Source organism: Leopardus geoffroyi, chromosome A2 (assembly GCF_018350155.1).
Source record: "Leopardus geoffroyi isolate Oge1 chromosome A2, O.geoffroyi_Oge1_pat1.0, whole genome shotgun sequence".
NCBI classification, from domain to species: Eukaryota; Metazoa; Chordata; class Mammalia; order Carnivora; family Felidae; genus Leopardus; species Leopardus geoffroyi.
In genome coordinates, this window is record NC_059331.1 from 38632421 (window position 1) to 38650877 (window position 18457).

General features: G+C 44.6%; 1 protein-coding gene across 1 annotated transcript in view; it reads right to left on the minus strand.

Moving 5' to 3' along the window:
* Positions 1-18457, minus strand: part of FOXP1 (forkhead box P1) — a 507364-nt gene that overhangs the window by 246118 nt on the left and 242789 nt on the right. The gene's annotated exons all lie outside the window — the stretch shown is intronic.

The window sequence follows — 18457 nt, forward strand, 5'->3', positions numbered from 1 at the left end:
ACATAGCCCGGTGGAATAAAGTGGCCAACCACCAGGGCAGAGTATTATTATTTTTTTTTCATTTCCATATTTTATACAGTTTCATATACGCAGGGGCAAGTTCCTAACATCAGTTAATGACTGGTGGGCGCAATGAGACACTTCATGCATCTCCTGCCTTTGCCTCCAGCCCCTAGCCGCTCTAGTGGCCAGAGCGAACAATATGTTCAGAGCATCATGGCTGTTCAGTGAATGCAGGTCTTCAGAAGTCAGTGCTTCCATTTCTCCACTGCGTGCAAGGGACAATTACTCAATTCTATCCTTCAAAAACTTCAGCATGCATATACGTACTTCCCCCCGAAACTTGCTCTTACAGATAGATTAACAGGCTTTCTCCTGATATAAAAGACCACAATATGTTGAAGGTCACTACCCCCAGCCTCCACCCTCAGCCCACTCCGTGGTTTATCCTTGTAATTTATGGCAAATGCCAGCAGGCCCTGCCTAGTATTGAAACACAACACAAATTCAGAAACAGCAACAAACAAGAATTTAAAAAAAAACAAAAAACAAAGATGATGTCAGCTGTTTTCTCTGCTGTTTGCAAAACATGACAAAGGACAGGCTAATGTTTGGTATTGTCTAATGTGACTCCTAGTGACCAAGGGACAACAGTCACACACATCAGGCTGAACAAGGAGACACAATGTCTCCTTTACTTAACCACAAATGAGAGAATGCATAAAAGTCATTTTAAAATGAGACAACGTGAGAATAACAGGTAAAAAATTAAAACACTGGCTTGTAAAAACATTATCAGGTATATTAATTGTATGGATGTCTCCGCTTGTATCACAGAGAATTTATTCACAATACGTTAACCTCAAAGTTAATCTCCCCGTTTCAACCTTGAGCGAGTACACACATCACACAGGATCCCATGGAGCCCACACAACAACACCCAACGCACGCACACAAGAACACAAAATCCAAGGACTGTACCTTTGGAAGGTGACTGCCTTGTTCATAGCACTAGACTTTTTCTCCTACACCTTCTAAGTCCTTGTTTGCTCCACAAAGAGTTTTGTAGCCATCTGATGTTCTATTACTAAGCTAGTGGCCTTTCAGGAGAGCTCTCTCCCTTCTGAAAAAAGCAAACAACTGCATAGATATCATTACACTAAGGAAATCTCTTAGAAAAACCAAACAACTTGCTAATCTCTCCAGCCCCTTCATCCAAGCAAAAGATAAGAAAAGCAAACCTAAGTCTGTTTCAACCACATTCCAGGGACAAGTTCCCCTTTTTCTTTCTTTATCAAAATTCTACTATTTAAGTTTTTTTTTTTTTAAATGTGTGTGTGTTTTTTAAACAGACCTTGCAGGATAAACCACTGCTCGCACCCCGCAAACAAAGCAATATTTGTTTAATAACGATTGCTGCCATGGGTACAGTAAACAAGGGGCCCAGCATTTGTGTTTATGAACAAACACATCATCTTACAAGAGTAATTTAACATTAACCAGGTGGAATAATCAACAGATTTCATAGGTGACACCAGGGGCAGGACTAATGTAAACAGGGCTAGGGAGGAGAAAGGGGCCACTCTTTGGGAATCAAGGTCGAGGTAAATGCATTACAGAGTAAACAGCTGCAAAGAAGGCAAGATAAACAAACAGTCATTCTTCTGACATTTAGAGAGGCAGAAAGGTTGTATGTTACACAGATCAGCTGCTGACCACCATGAAATCAAACCAGTTGGAGACCAGGCCTGCTTGTTTGCACAATGCCATGTTTGCTTATAAACAACAATTTGCTGTTACCAACCTCGCATTACTCATCATCACATAAGCCAGAGTGAATCAAGTGAAATCCGGTTAACTCTTTACTGGCGACATTACTCAAAAACAAAACAAAACAAAACAAAACAAAACAAAACAAAACAAAACAAAAAAAATCATGGCCCCCTTTAAGAAAATTACCCCCAGATGAAGCAAACAGAGCTCAGTCAATGCCTTTTTACTTCTTGCCTCGTAGATAAAAATAAAGCACCCACATGGTTTAAACTCCTAAGGATTGGATTTGGTCACAGCTTTAAAAGACTGGAATGTTTTCATGCTTGAGTAACTATACATTCATCTCCTGGGCTCATCTTCTTATATCAATGAAATATACGGGTGAAACACTGTAGAAGGAAAGCCCAAATGTTCCTTCTGCCCAAGTTTCTCGTTCCAAAATACCTTTAAGTGCACTGGATCCACACACGAATAGATGTTTCTCAACCACGATGAAACGATCAAACTGTCTCAGGGTATGATTGTGCTCTTAAAAAACATGACATAAATAAATGAATCAGTTGATGTTACATAGAGCCACTCAGGAGTTCAGTGTGTCAGCTCATCAAAGAAATCTGAGGCTTCGAAAGAGTGAATAAGTTCAATGTCTCCACTAACAGAAGTGTTATGAAGAATTGTTTTATCTTCAAAAATTCGCTTCATGTGTAAGAACGTGTAAAACGGCTTGCTCTACGTTATAAGAAAGCTATCCTGTTTTATTGGAGAGACTGTATTTAGGTGTACAATTTGCAATTAAAGTATTATTTTTAATCTACAGATTCTCTAGTGTTTCTAAACTACTTAATTGTGATACGTGTGAATGACATCTCTCCATTACTTAATAGTTAATAAGCAAAAACATAGTGAAAATCAGTTTGGTAATTTGTACCTTACATTTATTGTAAGTTAATTAAGTTTTTAAAATTCTGTGTACTTAATATTTAATAAGCAAAAACACAGTGAAACCCAGTTTGACAATTTATAGCTTACATTTCTTTTAAGTTAATTAATTTTTTAAAAATTCTGTGTTATGTTAGCCCAAGGTACAGTAAAACACTGCTGGATATCCAAAGCAAAATTTGAAAAGGACATACTCAAGTCATACTTTAGTCAAAACTAAAGACATACCTCAGAGTATTGTGGCAGTGACATTACTAAGCATCAGCATGCTGGAATTTCCAGCTCTGTCTAAAAAGTGTAACAGAATTTTAGTGGTCCCTTTGCCCACCCCTGATGCCCACCGCCCAGTCCGGCTATGAACTTCTTTCTTCACCTTCCCTAGCTGCTCCTGTTCCCCCATCTCCTGGATCCATAATCCAGTCTTTGTTCTGCCACCCTAACATCACTTTCTTTTGTGCTCTGTCTTGTGCTGTGGTTTGTCTCCCAAGTCCCTCTCCCGCTGACAGTCTCCTTTCCCCAAACCACAGCAGCCCCCGAAGCCTCGATAAAGAACTGGAGAAGAAATGTCCAACGAGCGCTCTGTGCCCAAGCAGGAGGGAATTTCTCAGGCTCGTGTGTGGATGAGCCTGTTACCACTGTGTGGACACAAGGAAGGGACACTGGGACCTCTCCCTTTCCTGCCCTAGAAAGCCCTCTGGGGCTCAAGCTGTCCCCACTGCCCTAGAGAAGGAAATCCAGCCTCGCTCCACTCTGGATGATGAAACCAGTCTGGCTGCAGGAACAGCTAACACCAAGACTCTTCCTCAAATGCTTTGGGAACTGCATGTTCTCAAATTCCATGCTTACTGCTCTCTGCACACGGCCTAGATGATCAGGAGACAAAGAAAAGTGAAGCGCCTTGTCTGCCGCTCCAGTAAAACTCGAGAGAGAAAGAATTGAAGAAGGAAAAGCAGAATGCCGTGAGTTGCACACTACTTTTCCTGGAGTTCTCTTGACCTTCATTTTTATTTTCTTTTCCTAAAGCCTGGATGAACTGGACTACCAGCGAAGGATTACAAAGAGGGTTTACAATTCCAAAAGGAAATCCAAAGAGTTGTAACCATGTCGCTTGATAAAGGCCAATCATAACTGAGCCCTGCAGTTTTGAAAATCAAGCTAAACCAGGGCACATGATCATTACCCAAATGAGGACTCGTCCGTGTTCAAAAATGGTTTTACTGTTTCGTTACTAACAACAAGATAAATAGTGTGCCTTCTCCTCTGCCTCAGTTGAGGTGGTAAACATCCTAATGCACCTTCGGTTTTAGAGGCATGTGCCCAGTTTACTTATTTTGTTCCCCACAGAGCCCACGTTTCCTAAGCCTTATTTACAAAATAAAAGAAAATAATTGTAAGTGAAAGAATCCATTTATTAAGAGGCCTTTTAAAGTAACCTGTTTGATCAACTGTTGCAAAACCTGAAAACAATCCCAGGGAAACTCTGGGTAGACCCAAGATTGGTAAGGGATGATTTGTTCTCTCCCACACATCTTCTCTGGGAGGAAAGCCTTACAAATTCTGAGATTCTTGGAACGGTCATGTCATCTGAAAGGACACTTGAGCCAGTTTCCAAGGCTCAAGCGTTCATTTCTTCTTTTACCACCATTATTTCCGCCACTTCTCTCCCTCCACCAATGCTATTTTTCAAATTCACTTTTGACAAACATATAAATCTATCGCAGAGGAAACTTTGTATCACTTCGTCAAAGAGAAAGCCAGTATGTATCCCTTTATAGGAGAGAACGACTTTACAACAAATGTAACACAACCCAACCAATGTTATTAAATTCTAGCTAGATCCTGCTGCCCACAAAGGCTCTGAGCAGGAACCATGTTCTTTCTTTGTTAAATAATGAGCTTACAACTGGAAGAGAGAGATTAAAAGACATACTAGTACCAAATGGAAACTTTCTCCTTGGCTTTATTGGAAGGATTAAAACAGACTGAAAATGGAATTGCTTCAACATCAAATCGCAATAATGAGAACCGGTGAGTGATTTATGAACCACCTAAGAATGCTCTTCCAATATACCAGTGAGTGGTGCAAGCTTATGGACTGGGGAACTGGGCAAGAGGAGACGTAAGAGGCCCCTCTGAGGACCAGGCTATATCCCTGACTCCACAGCACAGTTTTCTAACGATGCAATTCCCTAAGCACTTGCAGGGGGCCTACTGTGTATCCACATGCTGCTAGAGAAATAAAGAATCAACTGGCTAGACTCTCTATTCTCGTCCCCAAAGCGAACGGGGCTCCTGGGCCATGGGTATGAAGCCTGTAGAAGACACGATAAAGATCCAACTGGCAGCTCCAACGTGAGCCTCCCTCCCACGCCTGCCTTTTCACACACCACCAGGGAGCGGTTCTTCAGCCACTTCCACAGAGCTTTCTTTCTACAATGCAGGTTCCGAGTTTACTCAGCACCCAGTAACTACTAGATGATAAAAACTATAAGCATATCACTCAAATGCTTTATTGGTCAAAAAGATGGATGCTTTTATTAGCCCAACGTTTTTTGTAATGGAGTGCCACTGATGACCCAGCATTAGCCTCATTCCCTGCTATTAATCACACTTCTAAGAGCTCATTTTGCCTTAAAATCTTAAGAAATTGCTATAATTTAAAGACATGGTGTCTACATAATGGGAAATGCCTCATAATTGTATCATTTCACAAAATACAGTATTTTTGATGGGAACAATGACCATGATGCTAAGGTATTACAAAATGGGAATAATTTATATATATAAAAGAAGAGTGAGATGTAAGCTGTCTTTTGTATTTGTGGTTTCCCACATCTGTGCACTTTAATCACTGCCTTTGGGAGACTGATTAATCCAAAGGCATAGGCATACAGTTTACAGAATTAAAAGCAAAATAACATTCCCAAACAAATGAAAAATATAAATGAAAGGGAGAAAACCTAATGTAAAAAGATAGAAAAGATGTGAAAACGCATCGTGTGCTTTAAGGAACGTCCATCAGTGGTATATTCCTTATTCATCATCTATAATTCCTGTGCCTTGTCTGTCCATGTAGAGAGAACTAAAGCGAGCTCTTCAAATAAGTGACTTCAGGACAAGCTACAGGTATCTGCCAATTTACTTTCAGTATTATTTCAATAATATAATGATGGCCTTAACTTGTAAGTCCTCATCTCATTAAACCACCCTTCAAGAACATTTAGCACAGCTGAATACTATAAAGGAAAGAGTATTTGAAAGGTTTTTCAAAATACGGAACTAAAACAAATCTTTTCAAAAGTTCCCCTTCCATTTTTATGACTACACAATTAGAACACAACATACACAAATCTTCAAATGTTGCATACACACAAAAATGGTGACATTGTGTTACATGATGAATGAGAAGTAGGCTCCAATCAGGCATAAAGATTTTTGAGTAGATTCGGTGTGAATGGCTGGGCAGCATGGAGAATCAGGCAGCCTTAAGTCAAGAATGTAGGCATCATCCTACAGTTAGCAAGGGTCAAACCCAGACACTGTGAAACAGCCAGAGGCTGGTGACAAAGCATAGGTGGGGCTGGACATCAGAGTGCTCGGTGGTAAGTAATCACAACTCTGAGAGGCCCCTTCTAACAATGTGGTTATCAAATGGTCATGAGAAGCACCTAGACCTTGGACCCCCTACCCTACCTAGTAAAAAGCTCTGTACCTATTTCTCAAGACCTAGGAGGAAGTGTTGACCAGAGGGATATTTAAGAAGAAACAGTCACAGACAAGCCAGTAAGAAGCAGAGAACCTAAGGTGCCCGGAATAGGTAGAGGGGCACCAACAGCAGGCAGTCAATGGCAGCCTCCCTTCACACGTTGGGGGCTGGGGCCACCGAACGGCTACAGAGTTGATGGTGGGACCATCTGATGTCTGGTGACCTCAGATTCTCCACAGGACTCATTCATCCACTAGACACTCAAATTTTCAAAAGGTGTTGCCACTCCTTGGCAATGCTGTGGTAAATGTGAGTGGTGGGGGGAATGGACATCTTTAGAGCAGGAACACCACCTGGTACAAAGGGATGAGATCTACAACGGAGACAGGGGGACCCATGAGCATCATCAATACCTGAGTTAAGATTCTCACGGCCCCTGGATAATCAACTGATAGACGGCACCAGTGTATTTATTCAAGAGCAGACCCCAGGGGCACTTTTCTTAGGAGACCAGTATAGGTGCAAATACTCTGTCTCATGGCCAGGCTCTCCAAGAGAACGCCATATGCTTCCAAAAGATAGGAAGTTGTCATTTATTACACTGTACCTGTGGTGCAGACCTCAGCTACACAAAGCACGGTTCTACGGAGTGAAGCATGGGTGTCTCCAGGGAGCGTGGTACAAATGCAAATTCTTAGGCCCATCTTGGACCCAATGGAGAAGAATCTGCATTTTGATAACATCCCCCAGGTGATTCACAGGCATGTGAAAGTCTGAGAAGGCAAGTGCGGCGGGAAGGGAGCAGCCTCTGGCCAGGCACACGTGAATGTTACTTCCCACTCTGCCAACTTTAAGGTTTCAGCACGCCACACACAACCACTCCATCTGTCCATTTCCCCTTCTCTAAAATCAGACCATTCTGCATTGGGGTTCAGTCATCCTTCTAAGTAATACTTATTTTGTACCTAGTATGTGTCAGACCCTGTGCTAAGTGTTGGGGTCATGAGAAGCAACAAAACCTGATAGACATCCGTCCACATGGAGGTGACTGTCTTTATGGAAGACACACATTCATCAATTAGTCACACACATAAGTGGAGATTAGAACTGTGGAAAGTGCCACCATGAAAAATGCACAGTGCTCTGAGAGCACGCAAAGTTAATATATGTAAAGTGCCTTGTATATAGTAGGTGTTCAATAAATCACAGTGATTATGAGTAGCCCATAAAACCCAGACCTTTGGGAAGCCACTAAAAAACTCCCAAGAGCAGAATACTCTTCTTCCCATCATAAAATGAGCCTCAAGTAGGACTGTGTTCTCAGTTAAATTATTATTTTTTTCATGTGTTCCTGCTTTTTCCTGGTTACAGGAGGAACAGGGCATCAGTAAAGTCAACATTCCTCCTAATGACCGTTTAGAGGCTGACATTAACTTTCCAGGTTATTGTTAAGAATTAGCTCCCATTTATCAAGTTGTAGTTAAAAGGAAAAAAATGCAGAGCAGGGCAGAAGGTGATACTGCAAACAGCCTTGTTCTAAGCAACCTTCTGACGATCATTTGAAAGCCTCGATACCTCGAGACAAATCTTTAAGGGGCTTTGCAGCAGTATTTCTTCGTCTATGCAGTTTGCTCAAGTCCAGAAAGTACAGGCTAATTTTCAGGCAGGATTAGCAACCCGTACTGCATATGCTGGACACAAGGGGTTAATTATGAATGCACTCAGCACATGCCAATACACTGGGAAACCTGGACCGAACAGGAATCAAAGAGCTTACGCGCCCATCACTAAATCCACACCATGGAGGACGCCCACCCAGGGAGCAGAGGGACTGGAGTCTACCATGCTAAAGGGGAAGCTTTCGTACCATTAGAGGTGGGTGTGTTCAAGCGTTCCTTAAAACAACCCTCCAAAGTCTACGAGGTCTTCCCTTTGCTCTTTCCCCATGAATTCACCCACTTCAAATAAAAATCTGAAATATGATATAATGGCTCTCCACGTTCATACGCGTCAGTGGGTCTTTTTCAGAAAGGTGGCTTCCTTCCAACAGGTGGATATTTGTGATGAGAGAGGTCTTCTCTCACCTGTATCAGAAGGCTCCTGATCAAAGAATGGAAAACAACAGTTGATTTGGAAAAGAACAGAGAAGTGTGTGCATGTGAAATGTAGCTTGTGTTAAGACTTCAGAGTCTTAACACACGGTAGCTGAGCGATACGACCATCGGCTCACACATCGGAGCCCTTATTTTAATTCTGATACCCGGCCGTATTGTTCGATGGAACGGAACACAGCCGTTGGCAGCTTGGTGCCTGGTCAAAAATGGGTGGTTTCCATTTATTACTGCCGGGAACAAGACTTAGCTTAGGATCGTTTCTCTTGGATCCAACTACCAAATCTGCAAAGCAGGAGGGAAAAGGCGCTCTCTTAGAGGACTTTTGGCAGTCTCTGGAGGCTAAAATTTTAGTTGCCGCCAGTCTGGTGAAGAGGTGCTACGGGGAAGCCAGGGATGCTGCTGAACACCGTACAACACCCAGGACAGCCCCCGCAACCAAGTTCATCCAGTCCCCCGTGCCAACAGCGTCATGGCTGAGAAAAATGATGTGAATCTGTACTGTTTTTATTATGGAATCAAAGCAATGAGTCCCATTTCTTGTTCAATAATAAATTTATAATGTGCCTTAAAATTTTAATGACTTGTGATTTTTTTTTTTTTTTTTTTGCTTGCATTTCTACTTCATAAATACTACTGAACTGAGCACCTATTATGGGTCAGGTTAGGCAAGACTTGGGTGACGCCCCGCCATTTGAATGGAGTACTGTATTTGAAGAGGTTAGGCACGAGGAGGGTGTGCTCCAACGAGGATGGGAGGGGCCTGCCAGGGGAAGTGGCTAAGCCTAAAAATGCAGACTGCAGGCAGAACCTTAGCTGAGCAGGAAGCGGGCAGGGCTGGGGAAGGCGAGCCTTCGAGGATACCTACAGAAGTGCCGGGCAGAGAGCTCAAGCAGGGAGACCGAAGGACAGGTTACTGAGCTTGAAACCCCTGAAGACAGAGGCAGTAAGGGTGGGAATAAAAACCGGTGGCTGGGCCCCGCTCCCACCTCCCCCTGCCTTTTGAGCACCTGCCCCCATCCATGTTCCCCTCTCCCAGCTGTCCCTCTAAACTCTGCCCTGTCCCCTGTCAGGTGTGCTTGGCCACCTGAAAACAATCCTTCTCAACCTCCAGTGTCTGTCAGCTTCCTCCTGCTCTCTCCTTCCTTTCACTTGCCAGCTGATGGAAAGAAAGATACCTCACTGTCTCCACTTCCTGCCTCCCACTGGTTCCTCAGCCCAGTGAGAGCCGGCTTCTGCCCCACCTCTCTGCTGAAAATATTCCTACCACAATTGCTAATGAGCTTGGAGTTGCTCAATTCAATTGACACTTTTCAATCCTTACCTCACTTGACCTCTCGCAACACATGACGCTGTCATTCATATTGTCTCTTGAAAAAAAAAAAAAAAAATCTCTTCTCTCTGCCTCCAGGTTTTCCTGCTCACAATGGTTCTCTGCCTACACATCTGGAACTTCCTCTGCTCATTCTTAAATGTTCCCCTCTCCTGGCATTCCATCCTCACAACTCCCAAACTCTAAAGCAGGGGCCAGCCAACTTTTTCCGAAAAGGGCCATCAAACAAATGTTTGCGACTCTGGAGACCACAGGGTCTCTGCCCCGACTACTCGGGGCAATTCGGCTGGAGCACAAATGCAGGCAGACACAAGACATGAACAGATGAGCACGTCTGACTTCCAGTAAGACTTTACTTACCAAACAGGTGGCAGTTGGATTTGGCCTCCAGGCCTGCTGTCTGCTGACCCCTGCTCTAAAGCAGGTTCTCTGAATGACCTGATCCTTCCCACGAGGCTTCACCTCGTGTTTGCCTCTGTCTGGTGACTCCCATATCGTTTTCACCAACTAAAATATCCTTCCAGAGCTGCAGACCCCCTCTGTTCCCACAAGCTTCTGGGCATTTCTACCTCGATGTCCTGAAACGATCGTGACCTTGTCTCAGAGATCACCCGCTTCTTCCTCCGTCCAAACCCAAGCCAGGGGCTTTCAGGGAGGAGGCACATTCCAAATGAGGCATTATCTTCCTTCTCTTTGATTTCCTGTATTAACAATTCCCATCCCCTTTCCCTTCTATTTAAGTCGTATCTGCTTCTCCATACCTGTCTACTTTGGGGCTCACCTGCATCACGTTGTAGCTCTGGATGAGAATGAATGCATCTCGTAGGCTGGCCACATCCCAGCACTTCTGATCTGTCACCTCCCTTGTTTCAGTGGCTCCCCCATCAATGGCTCCCCACGGCCTCAAGGGCCAAGTCCCCAACTAGAAGTCCTGCTCCATCTAATGTGAAAGCCACTGGCCACATGAGGCTTATTCAGCGCTCAGAACATGGCCAGCTTGACAGCAGAACTGGATTTTTTAATACATGTGTAATTTTAGTGCAAATCATCTTAATTTAAATTTAAAAAATGATGCTTGGTTCAGCTACTGGAAAACTTTTAAGTATGTGTTGAACAACTTGGGTATGTGAATCTACTCATCTATTCAACTATAAGTTTTATGAAATTTAAATACAGATCAAGTACTTCTGATGAAATTTTAACATCCAAATTGAGATACTTTTTCAGAGTTAGTATCCAAGAAAAGAATGTAAAATGTGTCTTTCATAAACTGATTACATGTTGAAATGATATTTTAGATAAATTGGATTAAATAAACTACTATTATAATTTATACCGGATTCTCCAGGTTTTTTAACGTGGCTGATAGAAAACTCAAAATCCTGGGGCGCCTGTTCAGTAGGTTAAACCTCCAACTCTCGATTTCGGCTCAGGTTATGATCTCACAGGTTAGTGAGATCGAGCCCTGAGTCGGGCTCTGCACCAACAGCTCGGAGCCTGCTTGGGATTCTCCCATTCCCTCTCTCCATGCCCCTCCCCTGCTTGCACATGCTCTCTCTTTAAATGGACATTAAAACAAGAAGCAGCAAACGTAAAATCCTTACATGGCTCTCATTGTATTTCTGTTGCACAGCACTGGCCCAGGCATACAGCGCTTCATAATCTGGCTGTATCAGTACCTTCCATCGTGTGTCTCCCTCCCTGTCTAAATTGTGGCCACACTCAACAACGGACTCTAATGCCTCTGTACCTGTAGCCACACGTCCCCTTTACCTTTGTACGTCTGCCATGAATATTTAAGGAGCTAAATCCTATTGAATCTCAAAATTCAGCTGAAGCTAAGAAGCTTGTACAGACTATATTCACCACCAACTGTAGGATAAGTAGTCTCCCATAGGGTCTCATCAAGTTTTGTACTAAACTTTTGCAGAGCAATCAGTACGCTGCATTCTAATTTTCTGAATGCTTAAGTGTAAGCCAGGGATCATGTTCTGTAACCAACGGGGAACCAGGCAGTTTGATAAATAATTTAATGTCAGAGGAATGAATGAATGAATGAGATACTGGGCCACTAGAACGGATGAGCTGGGAGTTGATTATAAAGGCTTAGCTGGCATCGATGAAGGTTCGCAGATTTCTAGCCCAGGTAATTGGGAGAATAATGATGCTCTTGTGAAAACAGCCAAGTGAGGGGAAGGGGTTGCTCTCAGGAGAGAAGCAGAAGTGAAAACATGAGCTAGTGGGGAGCCACCAGTACAGAGGCTACAGTTCAGAGGGAGTGGGTAAGACGGAGAGAGGAGGGGAAGGGTCCCTGGAAAAACCATAGTCTATCTTATATTTAGGTAACAGGAAGAGTGGCATTTACTAAGTTGTAGTCCTCACAACTACTCTGTGGGGTCCATATAACCTCCACTTTTTAAGAAGAAAGCGCCAAAATTTAGAAAGTATTAATACACGCGCAGGCACACACATACACACAAAGCTAGTGGGCAGGCATTTGAACATCAAAGTCATCTAATCTCTGTCCACTATACTGGAGAGGTGTAGTCAAGGGTAGAGCCCTCGAGAGTGACATAGAAGTAGAAGAGAGTTTCAAGAAGGAAGGGGTGGTTGGTGGTTTCAAGTGGTTTAGAGAGCTTAAGTATGATAAGATGACAGAGAAGGCAAGAGGGAATTCCCCCACCCAACATCAGTATCTTCATCCTTCTTCCCTTTTCTCTTTTCCTTCTGAGATTAAGAGGGTGTTCACCTTCTACCTTCACTCTTAAACACATGCCCTCCTCCATCAACTACCATCGCACCAACACCAAATCTCACTCTACTGGCTTACTCACTTGTGCCTCTACATATATTCAAGGTACTCTGACCCTAAATAATCATTTCCAGGGTACTCCTCTGCTGCCCCCCACTTCAACCTCTTTCTCCTCCTCAGTTAGGCATCTTGAAAGGGTGCAGTCGTCAGGTTTTTATCTCCTACTTGCAACTCTCCGTATGGTGGTCTCTCAATTTTCGAGGCTAGGATAGTGTAGTTCCTAAACCCAGAAGCCAAAGCGTTTCACCCAGATCCAGGGCAGGCAGCCTGGGAGGCAGCATTTACAACAGGCAGTCCAGGGGATGTGGATGCTATTTCACTGCCTCTACCTGCCCATTCATTACGGTAATGTGCAAGATTCCTCTGTGCCCTGTGTATTTGTTTTACCCCCTCCGATTCCGTAATTAATCCAGATTGGATTCCTGACAACTACTTCTGTCTCTATTAGTTACTCCCACCACTCAAAGCTCATCAGATTGCCTAAAACTCAACACGTCCAAAACGAAACAATCTTTCCTGAAAACCGCTACTTTCCTCGATCAGGAAAAAGTCACTGTCATCTCCTTTGACACCGAGCTGATCATGAGGACCTGGCAATTCTCAGTCAGGTGTATCCCCCTTTCTTTTCCTCATCCCCGTGGCCATCCGGCTACCATTACCTCTCCCCTGCAATACCCAGGGACTTTCTGCAGGTACCATACATATCATTCAGAACAAAAGCCAATCTGATCGGGTCACTCTCTGCCTTGCAAACCTCCAACCCCCGCCCCACCTCCGTTCTCAGAGGAGAGTCTTAACTCCTTTGCTTGCAATAACAGGCCCGTTGTGTAACTTCCCAGACTTCTGTCCTGCCATCCTCTTCCACTAACCAACACTACGGCCCGTTACTTGCTGTGTTCCAAACATGCTGTTCTATTTCTAAGATGCTGTTCTCTCCCAACAAACTCCTATGAACGCTGTGAAACCCAGCTCAAACGCTGTGTTTAGAGAGGAGATATTTCACCCTAAGTACTCCAGATGAATTCTATTTTCATGCTGGCCAAAGATCAGGCACGTTTCAATACAATAATGACTAAACACATCCTCCCACTAGGTCAAGCATATCCTATCACTGCTTCATTAAAGCCTAACAGGACTGGACACTGACTATCCAAAAGCTCGCTGAATGAATGACTGGGATCATGAGCAATGGAAGGATGTGGGGTGTAGGCATCAGCAATTACTCACCCCGCCAGGAGCATGGCAGCCCCTCAGGAAATAGAACTCCTTCCATTTTGCAGACTGAGAAGATGACCAAAGAGAAAACAAATGCTGCCAACTCTGAGCTTAGAGGAGGGAAGTTTCACGAGTGATAGGACCACCATCTTTAGAGTAGAAGAGCAATTAAATCGTCTGCTGGGATGAAATGTAGGTGTAGCGGAGGCTCAAGTGTAGAGTCGGTGTGGTGAACGAGACAAATACGAAACCACAAACAATGGCACTGATAAGCCCATGAGGACTTGCTTCATTGAGCCCAGAACGCAGAGCTGCGTGGGAGGCATGGTTCTGAGCAGACCACCAGTGGTACACATCAGCTGAGGAAGAGCAGAGGACTCCAGAGAGTTGCCAAGGCCAAAGCAGCGGAGGACGAAGAGGTAAGGGAGAGAGAGAGACAGACAGGAGAGAGCATCCTACTGAAATGGTTAGTTATGGCTTCCCTGCCGGGGGTAGGGGGACAAGAAGTACACGCAGGACAGAGAAGGTAAGGCATAATCAACTCGAGCAGCGGGAAAACTATGAGCAAATGGAGGATGTGAAGCACCTGGGGACACATCTATGACAAAACACGGCGAGGTTTACGTGAGCTTCTCAAATCACTCAGCAAGCCAGAGGGAGAGGGCTGGCACCTCACACAGTAACACACAGTAGGTGTTCAGCAGACGTCCGCCAAATTATTAAGCCAATAACCGCATGGGACAGAAGCATCCCCTCACCCAGTGATCCCACATGAGCTGCCAGCGTCTAATTTATCATCAAGCTCATTAGAAAATAATCACACATTAACAGCGTATGCCAAGGACACCCCACAGACTCGTTGTTTTGACAAGGTTATATTTGACATTATTCTAACATGATAATGTAGGCGATATGTTTAAGAGTTAGAAATAGCTCCAAAGGTGCCCAAACCTGCCAGGACCTGGCACATGACAGTCCGTCAGGATCTCTTACATGAATGAATGGATACGTACACGTAAGCGGAAAGATGAACATGAGAATATGTATCACTTACAATGTCTACAACGAACACCAGCTACCTTTCAAAATCCTCACCCAAGGACCACTGTTCCCAGAAGTCAGACTCAACAGACAACACAGGATAAAGAGCGAAGGCACCTTGTGCCTCAAAAATTTAGATGACACAAAGGCGCTGGCTGGGAGGTGGCAGGGTGTGAAGGTGCCTGCTTTCTGTCGCCTGCCATGTTATTACAATACATTCGCCGCATAAATGCTAACCGTCAATCCCCTTTGCCTGGGTAGCCGCAGTTCAGAAGTGGCTCAATCTGATCAGCGACGAGCTCTCCATTTAATGCTGCTTACTTCATAAACTACCAGGGCAGCTCAATTCTCTGAACGACTGGGAAGGCAACAGAGCTGATAAGAGAATTAATGCTTTCTTTCCAAATCACATCATCTAGGATAATAAAAGCATGTTGGACAAATAACTCTTAAAAGAAATAGGAGAAAGCCAGTTTAACATAAAGCTCTAAGCTATATTGATGTTTATGAGCATGATGGGGTGGAGGGGAAAAAAACTTCTGAGCTAAGTCATAATTGCTAATGCTACGGATTTGTTCCCTGTAGAATTCTCTGAGATAAACACAGATTTGCATATTTGGAAGGTATTTTGTCTGTTAAACATTCCTGTTTCTGTAAAGAATTTTTCTTTACCAGGGGTAGCTAGCTATTTTTCACTACTCATTTCCAATTCTCTGCCCACGTGCTTCCCCTAGCCAGCCTTCTGGGATTTCTCTCTCAAACCCTAATGCTGGAGGAAAGCTCTGGAACCAGGGGGTTGTGTACAGAACCCCCATCACAGCTCTGGAAAGCAACAGGATGTGAAAAGATTGCAATGCAGGGTAAGACGGGGCACAGGAAGGCGGTGCCAAGCACAGTGACCCAAGGGGGTGCTAAGAAAAATCAGGTCTTCAGGGACACCTGGGTGGCTCAGTCAATTAAGTGGCCAACTTCGACTCTGGTCATGATCTCACAGTTCGTGAGGTCGAGCCCCACGTCGGGCTCTGTGCTGACAGCTCAGAGCCTGGAGCCTACTTTGGATTCGGTGACTCCCTCTCTTTCTCCCCCTCCCTCACTCATGCTTGCTCTCTCTCTCTCTCTCTCTCTCTCTCCCTCAAAAGTGAATAAACATTAAAAAAAATTTTGCAAAGAAAAATTAGGTCTTCAGACATTCGGGCAATATTTACTTTCAGCTAGCAGGTTCATAAAAAAAACTTTGACCTTCTAGAAACTAATGATAGTTTTGCGGATTAAACCTGAACGACTGTAAGTTTTCAAAAGCCAGCTGGAGAGGCAGGGGTGGAGAAAAACCTTAGTGTCACTGCTTCTATTTTTCCAGGTAACTTTGCTTGACACATCAAGGGCATGGGCACTTTTTTGGCAGCCTGCAATGCTGGACTCCTCTGGGGAGATTAAGTTTAAATTACATTGATTTTCATCTTCCCATTTACTCGAGCTAACTAGAGTACCTCTGCTTAGAAACCTGGGCATCTCACTTTGTCTTGCAAGGTCTGAACTGGTAACAATCTCGGGATCTTTTTTGTAGCTGAAGCTGGATTCTTCAAAGTGCAGATTCTTGCTCGAGGTCTGATGGATAATGCTGACATCAGAGCATTGCCTTTCCACTTTCGGCTTCGCTCAGCAGGCCCAGGCGGGACTCCTGCCAGCCTCTGTGCCCCCTTCCAGCTGCAGTCATCCTGAGAAATACTCGCACTGGGGCAGGGGACTCTGTCAGGTACAGGTGATGGCAGGGTCTACCCTAGGGTTCCCTTTTCCTTCCTGGGGTTCCCTCTCTCTCTCTCTCTCTCTTCCTCCTTCCCTCCATGTCTCTCCTCTTCTCCCTGTCCTCCTCTCTCTTCACCTCTGCATCTCCCCCCTCCCCACATCATCTCACCTCCCCTGCTCGCTCTCAGTCTCTGGGCAGGGGCACTGAGCTGTCACCAGCCAGTAAGAGGGACCACGCACCGTTGCGCTGGTCAGACTGGCGTAGGAGCCAAAGCACGCAGGATGTCAGACGGCAGCTGACAGTCCCCTCTGATGACAGGGCAGAGGGAGCCGGACGTTTTGGTTTGGCTGTGGGTGGGGAGAGTCATTCTGGTCTTCGTGGTATTGGTGGTGCCGGGGCCCCCTGGACCACATAAGAAGGCCGGTGTGGTTCCAATGCCGCCGTACTTCTCACGCTCTTACTCATCCTTCCACTGACGCATGGGTGGCTCGTGACCCAGTGCAGTCCCCTCCTCACCGCTGAGCCAGGACCCAGGCCCTCTTCCGAGGCTGCCTTTACGGCCATGCAAGGAGCACATCACTGTCGCCACCCCAGCGGCTGGCAGCTTTTGCCATACCCGTGGCTCCGCAGAGTCCCCTCACCACGCAAATCTAAAATTCGGGACATGCACTGCGTTTACCTGAAGACCACAGAGCACGAAAACGGACGGGGTCTTTCTCCTGGGAGCAGCCGAGCAACCCCCCGCCCCTCCCCCCGTAAACACACCCTTGCCAAAACAGACCAAAAACATTCATTCCACCCCAACCAAAAAAAGCACAAAACAAAAACAAAAAACAAACAAAAACCAAAACAAAACCAAACCCCCAAAGGACTGTTAGTCAATTTGAATTATCCTAAGGTCCGGCTTAGTCTAGAGCTTATCTAACGGTCTATGGAGTTCTCAGTAAGTCATGTGAAAGGAAGTCCTATGATAACATTTCCTGAGACTTCTAGACATTTGATTAAGGAGTTATAAATCTTAGAGTCTGACTTGTCACAAGCAGAGGGAGATTACACCCAGGGCTGTCAAGATTAGGTAAACTTGTCTTGTTCTCTTATAGGTCTTTCTCAGCCTTATACCATAGATTAAAGATGTTTTTTTAAGATAAAAAAAATGGTTACCATCACGTTCGATGTTAAAAAAAAAAAAATAACTCAAGGAGAGTGAAGTGACAATTTTCAATCTTCACATCCTGAAAGGTGTTTACCTGCTGCCCACTGGCAAGATTTTAATAAGCAGTAAGTAGCCGGGAAAAGGGGATCGCCTGCTGGGCTGGTCCCACACTGCTGCCCGACTAATTCGTTGCAGCTAAATGAATAACCTGTATTAAATCGAAGAATGCGTGGGAGCTAGGCAACCCCCGCCCACCCCCACCCCCCATCTTCCAGGAACCAATTCTAAGAACGTGGTGGAATAAAATCAATACCTTCGGGGGTGGGAGGGGATCCAGAAACCTCTTACAGGAGCCCCTGTCAAATTCTATTGCTAATTTTGAATTGACACATTATTCTAGGAATGACCAGCGGTTACCATCAGCAAAACCTGTGGCGACAGAGGTTTTAATCCCACACGTCACCGAAGGAGAGGGTATTTAGGGAGTTCTAGGTCAGTAGAATGCTTCCTCAGCTTAGTGACAAGAGATTTGGTACCTAAGTGGAGAACTTACTGTTTCCAATTCTCCAGACACGCCGAAATTATTGGGTTAAATAAAGACATGACAAGCTGTAAATCAACTTGCTTTTT